Below are 8,887 nucleotides of genomic sequence, written 5' to 3'. Positions count from 1 at the left end.
AGACTTAGGAGGCAATAACAATGACAGTTTGACTTTCCAAACCAGCATAATATATCCAAGTAAAGAGTGATGTAAAAATTGAACACGAACTAAGTTAAGTTACTAGGGTAACTGAAGAAAAAGTAAAGCATTGCTGTGAAGAGGAAAATTCAACAAATTTGCTTAGAAAGGAAGAGATTTGAGGAAGCATTTCACAAAGCAATTCTTTAAGAAGCTCAATGCAATACAAATCCTTCTAAACGTAAAGGCTGAGTCAATTATATGCCTATAAAGGTTGTTCTTTTGGCCTTAAACAGTAAATTAGTCTTTTAATCAAAAAAAAGCTACAGCAGTTAAGATTGTAATGACTTTATTTTACACTAGATAGGGGACACAAAGCAATCCTCTTTAATAAAGTTGATATTTAACTTCACTCAGAACATTTTAATAATGCACATTTTTTAAAAAAGTATTCACCTTACAAATTGTTCTGCAATCCAAATATACAACAGCTTGGAAAACAACATTTAGAAAACAAAAGCCAATGTAAAAAGACAGATTGGAACAACTACAACAGTCCAGGTTTGATATGGCTCAGATTTTACAGCTTTCTTACTGTATCATCTATGTCAGAGATCTGTTCCTTCAGCTGGCTCCATTGCTCCACGTTTAAAGAAATGCCTTTTCTCCCTGATTTCATTTCGCCTTCTGAGTCCATCCAATATTCTCTAAAATCAAATGGAATTTGTCCTTTAAAGTCCCGAACACTGACATATCTCATCTTCCCAATCTGAAACATGTTATCATCTCTGCTGCTGCTACTCTGCTTAGAAGATGCCAATGCTCTAGAAGTCTTACCAGGCTTTTGCAGGTCTTTCTGGAACACTTTGCTTTTTCCTCTTTAACTTTTTTTTCAACCTCACTGTCAGAATCACTGCCTGAAGAGCTTGAAGAAACAAGTTCCTTTGATTTTGGCACTGCTCTGCTCCTGCCGTCCAGGAGCCTCCAGCTCGTTCGCTCTGGACTCTAGTCTGAACTTTTTGACTATCAACTCCATTAAAAAAAAAACAAACAAAAAACAAAAAAACAAAAAAGCAAAAACCTTGGCTATGTAGTGAGTTGGTGGTCAGTATGGGCTACAAAAAACAAACAAACAATCTTAAATTGAGCCCTAAATGACCTTCCTGAATCAGAAATACTATATGCATATACTTGCATTTTTGTTGGTGGGAAAAATGGTGCTCTACATCAGAAGCCTGAATGTGGATTCCAAGATTCTCTGTCTTTTCCCCGAACGATTTAGAAATATTAAAATAGCTGTAATAAATCTTATCTCTGATTACAAGGACCTTCTGTCTCATGAGTTCTTTCTATGAATATTTTAGTTAATCTCTAATGTTGGCATGGCATAACAGACCCCAGAAATACATCCCAACTTGAACACCTGAGGATATAAATTGCCTTTCCCAGCTATCAAACGTGTGATAGTTTAAGGATGATTGTCATTCTAAACTTTATAAACTTAAGTCTTCACTTATGTAGTATGACTAACAGCAATTATATTTTTTGTGAGAGTTTACCACTATTCTTTAAAGCAGTACTTTGTATCTGTGTTTCTAAAGCACTCATTACTCACTCTCTTCTTGAAAAGAACGCGTTTTGGGGTTGGAGACATGACTCAGTGGTTAAGATTACATACTGCTCTTGCAGAGAATTCATGTTCCATTCTCAGTACCCACATTGGACAGCACAACCGCCTATAGCTCTAGCTCCAGAAAATCTGACCCTCTAATCTGGCCTCCTTGAGAACCAATTTCATGTACAGGATTCCTTTCCCCATAAAGATACATAATAAAAAAGGAAAAGAAAAATAAAGGGCCTTCAGTAAAACAGATTAGGGAACTTGCACTACAGAAGATTCCTTACACATTATCAGCATCCATAACGGACACACTCCCCGAGCAGAGAAAAAACTATTTTCTATCTCTAATTATGGGCTGCTTCTAGCATAGAAATAATATAGAGAGCAATTTTAAAATTCACCCACATAACCATACTAAGATATATTCAATGTTAACATTTTGCCAGATTTACTCTAGTGCATTTTAATATTAATGTTTTACTTATGCATCGTTTTGCACAAGGTCTCATGTATCCCAGGCTTGAACTGATTACATTGTCTAAACCGTCCTTGAAGTTGCGATTCTCCTGCCTTTGTCTCCCAAATACTGGGACAGCAAGTATACACTGTGATGCTTAGTTTAGCATTTTTATTTCCCAAGAAATTAAGCAATAGTTTTGAATGTCTTCAATCCCAGCACTTGGGAGGCAAAAGACAGGAGAATCGCCATATCAAGGACAGCTTGAGCTATATAGCAAGAGCCTGTTACATAAGCCGAGGACTGGGAACTATGGTACTCAGTATTGAGGTGCCCCAGAAACAAATGAAACTAAATCTACCACATTGTCCAGCTACTGTTATGCATTTCTGAAGGCATCTAAGTGAGAATAAAGTAGAGACGTTTGAATACACATGTTCAATAGCACTATTTACTATAACCTTGTTATTGAATCAGCCTAGATAGATGTTCATCAGAAGAAACTCAGATACAGAAAATATGCCACATATATACAATGGAATTTTATTTAGCCATAAAAGGGAAATTATATTATTTTCAGGAAAACGGATGGACCCAGTAATCATCATATTAATATGTCAGTCTTACAAAGGTTAGCTGTTCATACTTTCTCATATGCAGAAGCTTTATATTGCATTCATCTATTTTGTATGTGTATACCACATGAGCTTTGTGGCTAGAACTCAGGTCTCTAGGCTTAGCTTGGTTAGAACCATCCTTATCTTCTAAACAACCTTTCTAGCCCCATAAAATATTTAAGGTAGCAATGGATGATTTCAAAAGAGGAAGGGAACCAGAGAAGGTAGCACATTGGGGTAAGTATGACAAAAGTACAGTGTGTGTGTGTGTGTGTGTGTGTGTGTGTGTGTGTGTGTGTGTGTGTGAAAGTGTCATAAAAATCCATTATTTTCTATTGTGAATACATTATAATTTTGGAAATATACATTAAAAAAGAAAATAAATTAAAGATACACTACCATTACTTTGTGTTGTATAAAACATGATTACTTCACATTGTGAATGTGTGCATTTTTAATGTAATATGGTTTGGATATTTGAAAATCATATTAAAGATACAAAAAATAAATAGTAGCTGAGGTTGTATTACAGCTTAGTGTGTTGAAGATCTTTGATTTTTTTCTTCGACACTGAAAATAATAAGGAAAGATGAAATTAAACATTTTTTAGGATAAAAGAATTTTTATGTGTTTTCTTCAGTGACATCATCCAAATTGCTCCCTTCTTAGTGGTGATCAAAACATTTAGACATATCTGTTTATCAATCTTTCAGTATTGACTTAATGTGGAGTTGTTTGAAGTGCATTTAATTTTTACTGATGTGCTATTGTTGTGTTACAATAAGGATGTTTTCTATATTTTCCTTTACTGACATGTAGTATTTTACATGAAGATCATGAAGTGTCACCATATATGTTTTCTTTGATCTATATTATGCAATGTTAAACTATTCAAATAACTTTTAACGTGTATTTATATAGGTCAAGTACTATATTTCATAAAACAGAATTTCTTGGGGCTGAGATGCAGCTTTAGTATGTTTAAGGACTAGCCACTATATAGGTAGATGGATATGAGAGACAGAAGAAAAAGGCAACTAGATCAAGTCTTGCACATTATTCAATTTATTGGGGACACGTAGGCAGAAGGATGGTCAAGGGTAGAAGCAAAAGCCATGAATCTCCATAATTTGTGTCAGAGGAAAGAGGCCTATAGAATGGACAGGCTTCATACATGCCACAATGTACCTGGTTTTCAAGCTAATCTCAAAGATGTCAGGAGATGCTGGTTGTAAAAATCCACAGAACACTCTAATAGTTTTGCTTATTTATACTGTACTGGAAAGGTGTGGAAGACTAACTGACCAGGATTATTTAGGGGCATTCATAGACATTACAACTTAAAATTCAGTTCAAATTAGGATGAACTTGTATCATTGAACTGCCTTGTTTTTCAAAAACATTGAAAATATTCTGTAGTATTTCAATAGTAAATTGAGATAAAGTTAAAGTTTAGAAACAAATACTCACTCCAGCAGCACAGTTATTACAAAATACAAAGTTTAGAAGTAAGTAAGTGAACATGATCACACTTATTTCCATGTATGAATTTCTCAAAGAATTATTAAAAGTATTTTAAAAGTTGAGGGAAAAGATTTTTATTGATTTGGTAATTTTGGCTAAGTTTAATTTTAAAATCAATTGATTACTTCACAGGGGTTTTAAAAAAGTAAATTAATCAAGTGAAGAAGTCAATTCAAGGTTTACACGGGAAAAAAAAAACAGTAACATGGATGAAAAAATTCAATATGGGAACTGAGCTTCTGGAAGAAAGCAGAAGTGTTAGAATTACAAAACATAATAAATCAAATAACCAACACATCACCAATCCGCTAGATTAAGCAGAAAAAGAGTTTTCAGATATAGAAGACAAAGCTGAGGAAATTACATCCAGAAAAGAATAAAGAATCATAACAAGAGAGTTGACAATTTTGATAATTCTGGGACATGACTTAAAAAACCAAACCTAGGAATTTCTGGTACAAAGGAAAGAACTGAGCTACAAACCAACAATGTAGAAAATGTAACCAATGAAACTATAAGAAAAAGATTCCTAAGTCTAGAGACATGAACATCCAAGGATAAATGGTATTTAGACATCCAAATGGATGTGATCAGAGAACTTCCCCTTGACACACTGTAGTCTGGAATTCAAAAATGAAAACCCAAAGTATAAAAAGCTATGTGAGAAAAGTGTTATTTCATCAAAAGAAAACACATCAGTCTAACATAAGGCTTCTCAGCAGAATCCTTAAAAGCCAGGAAAGTGTGGTATGGTAGATGTCAAGCTTTGAAAGTACATAACTGACAACTATGTCTAGCAGTTATCTTTTAAGACCAATGGAAACATAAAACATTTCCAAGATAAACACGAAATGAAGGAATAAATCCATGTCTTTTAAGCCACCTCAGGAAAACAAATATTGTATACATTTTCTCATATTCAGATTCTAGTATTTTTTTTCTAAAGAACATAACTAGAAAGTGAGTATCATTGGAAAGGGGAAGGGACACAGTGTAAGAGAAGATGGTGCACCTGTAAGAAATATTATGTCAAAAGTTATTAATTGCACAACAAATATACTTTAATAAAATAAATGTACAGAAAAATACGATTATAAAAGATAAATAATTGCCTAATTTTATTTTAAAAATTTACTCATATACAAATGAGGAAAAGGCAAAGAAAAGATGAAATCAACAAATCCCTAAAATAATGCAAAGAAACCAAAGAAAAACAACAAACTGGTGAAGGAAGACCAGACAATAAAAATAGAAGCAATAAAGAAAGAAAAAATGGAGGAAATCCTGGAAATGGAAAATCTGGATAAGCAAACAGGAACTACAGATGCAAGCATCACCAACACAATATAAGAAATGGAAGAGAATCTCATTCATTGAAGACATGATAGAGAAAGTTGACAAATGGGTCAAAGAAAATGTTAAATCTAAAAAAATTCCTCACACAAAACATCCAGGAAATCTGGGACACTATGGAAAGACCAAATCTAAGAATAGCAATAGAAGAAGAATCCCAGCTCAAAATCCTAGAGAATATATTTAAAAATTAATAGGAGAAAAACTTCCCAATCAAATGAAAGAAATACATATAAAGGCTCAAGAAGCTTACATAACACCAAATAAATTGGATCAGAGAAGAAATTCTATGTGCCACATAATAATCAAAACTCAATAACATAAAGAACAATGAAAGAATGTTAAAAAGGCAAGGGAAAAGGGCTCAGTAACACACAAATACAGACCTATTATAATCACAATCAACTTCTCAACAGATACCTAAAATCCGGAAGGGCCTGAACTGATATTTTGTAGATTCTAAGAAACCATGGATGCCATACCAGATTACTATACAAAGCAAAACTTTCAATAACAATAGATGGGGAAAATAAGATATTTCATGATAAAGTCAAATTTATACAAAATATATCCAAAACCCAGCTCTACAGAAGGTAGTAAAAGAAAACTCAAACCCCAGGAAGTTAACTGCACCCCTGAAAACAGGCAATGGATAATCTCACACCATCAATCCTCAAAGAAGGACCCCCACACACAGCCAATACACCACCACCAGCAGCAAAATAACAGAAATTATCTGTCATTGGTCATTGATACCTCTCAATATCAGTGAACTCAATTCACCAATAAAAAGACACATTCTAACAGAATGCACATGAAAACAGGATCTATCCTTTTGTTGCATACAAGAAACTGACATTTACAGCAAAGACAAACATTACCTCAGAGTAAAGGGTTGGAAAAAGATTTTCCAATCAAACAGACTAAGAAGCAAGCTGATGTGCTGTCCTAATATCTAACAAAATAGACTTCAAATTAAAATTAATCAGAAGAGATGGAGAAGTGCTTTTCATATACATCAAAGGAAAAATCCACCAAGTTATTCTCTCAATTCTGAACATCTATGCCCCAAATACAAGGCACACACATTTGTAAAAGAAACAATATTAAAGCTTAAATCACACACCAAACCCCAGACAACAATAGTGGGAGACTTTGGCACCCCAATTTCACCACTGGACAGGTCTGCCAAGCAGAAACTTAACAGAGAAAAAAAGGGAACTAACATGTTATGACTCAAATGGACTTAACAGATATCCATAGGACATTTCACCCAAACACCAAAGAATATACCTACTTCTCAGCACCTCATGGAACATTCTCCAAAATTGAACTTACACTTGGCCACAAAGCAAGTCTCAACAGATACAAGAAAATTGGAATAAACCCCTGAATCTACCAGACAACCATGGATTAAAGCTGGATTTTAGCAACAAAAACAACCAAAACCCTACAAACTCATGGAATCTGAACAACTCTCTACTGAATGACTTCTGGGTCAAGGCATAAATAAAGAAGTTAAAGACCTAGAATTCAATGAAAAAACATACAACATACTCAAATTTATGGGACACTGATGGGGGAAGTGCTTCTGTGTATGTGTTTGTCTTATTGGATGATAAATAAAGTACTCTTTGGCCAATGAGGCAGCAAGTTAGGTGGGACTAGGAGTCAAGGAGGATTCTGGGAAATGTAGTAAAGAAGTGGTGATCCAGGCAGAAAGTGACATAGCAGGGAGACTCATATATAAGCAAGGGCAAGAAGGAAGTCGTCCTTTTTTTCTCTTCTTCCAGCTCTCTGCTGCAGAGTCACCATGTGAGCCTGGGAAGAAAGGATGCTTCCGCTGGTGTCTGATATGTCAAGTCTTATAAAATATATAGATTTATGATAATTAAGACTGAGCTAGCAGATGAGAAATTGTAGTCATTGGCCAAGCAGCATTTGTACCTAATATAATTCTCTCTGTGTTACTTGGGATCTTAACGTGGTGGCAGGCAGAACTTTGTGGCCTGGCTGAAAGTGCCCATGTGGCATCAGGACTCGGGCAGCTTGGAGTAAAAACTTATTGGTACAGGACATGGTGAAAGTGGGGTTTATAGGAACGTTTATAGCACTAAGTGCCTTCCAAAAGAATTCAAAGAAATTTCATATTAGTGAATTAACAGAAAACTTGATAGCTCCAGAATATAAAGAAACAGACACACCCAAGAGGAATAGATGACAGGAAATAAACTGAGGGCTGAAATCAATAAAATAGAAACAAAGAGAACAATACAAAGAATCAGTGAAACAAAAAGTTGGTTCTTTGAAAAAATCAACAAAATAGATATACCCTTATCCAAAATAAATAGAAGGAAGAGAGATAATATCCAAATTAATGAAGTCATAAATGAAGAGGGAGCCATGACAACAAGCACTGTGAAAATCCAGAGAAAAATTAGGACATACTTCAAAAGCATGTACTCCACAAAATTTGAAAATTTAAAAGAAATGAACAAATTTCTTGATAGACACCAGTTATCAAAGTTAAATAAAAATCAGATAAACAATTTAAGTGGACCTATAAGACCCAAGGAAATAGAAACAGTCATTAAATCTCCTACCAAAACAAAAAGCCAAGTGTCAGATGGTTTTCAAAGCAGAATTCTACCAGACATTCAAAAAGAGCTAATACCAATACTGCTCAAATTATTCAAAAAAAAATAGAATCAGAAGGAACATTGCCAAATTCATTGTATGAGGCCACAGTCACCATGATACCCAAACCACACAAAGATTCAACAAAGAAAGAATTAGACCAATTTTCCTCATAAATATTAACTCAAAAATATTCATTAAGTACTGGCAAACTGAATCTAAGAACACCTCAAAAAGATCGTCCAACATGATCAATCAGGCTTCATCCCAGAGATGCAGAGATTGTTCAACATATGAAAATCTGTCAATGTAATCCACAGTATAAACAAACTGAAAGAAAAAAACCCACTTTATCATCTCAATAGATGCTGAAAAAGGATTTGACAAAATCCAACACCTCTTCAGGATAAAAATCTTGGAGGTATGAGGAATACAAGGAACATTCCTAAACATAGTAGAAGGCATATACAGCAAGCTGATTGCCAACATCAAACTAAATGAAGAGAAATTCAAACAATTCCAATAAAATCAGGAACAAGACAAGGTTGTCCACTCTCTCCATACCTATTCAATATACTAATTGAAGTTCTAGCTGGAATATAAGACAACCAAGGGAAATCAAGGAGACACAAATTGGAAAGGAAGAAATCAAAATATCTGACAGCAAATTCCCTGTTC

The 8,887-nt window shown here is 34.4% G+C and overlaps 1 pseudogene; it reads right to left on the bottom strand.

The window, feature by feature from the left end:
* Positions 1–442: 442 nt before the first annotated feature.
* On the bottom strand, positions 443–1,654 carry LOC100768778 (annotated as a pseudogene).
* Between the last annotated feature and the right edge of the window lie 7,233 nt (positions 1,655–8,887).

This window comes from Cricetulus griseus, chromosome X, assembly GCF_003668045.3.
Source record: "Cricetulus griseus strain 17A/GY chromosome X, alternate assembly CriGri-PICRH-1.0, whole genome shotgun sequence".
Lineage (NCBI taxonomy): Eukaryota > Metazoa > Chordata > Mammalia > Rodentia > Cricetidae > Cricetulus > Cricetulus griseus.
This window is presented reverse-complemented; position numbering and strand designations above follow the sequence as displayed.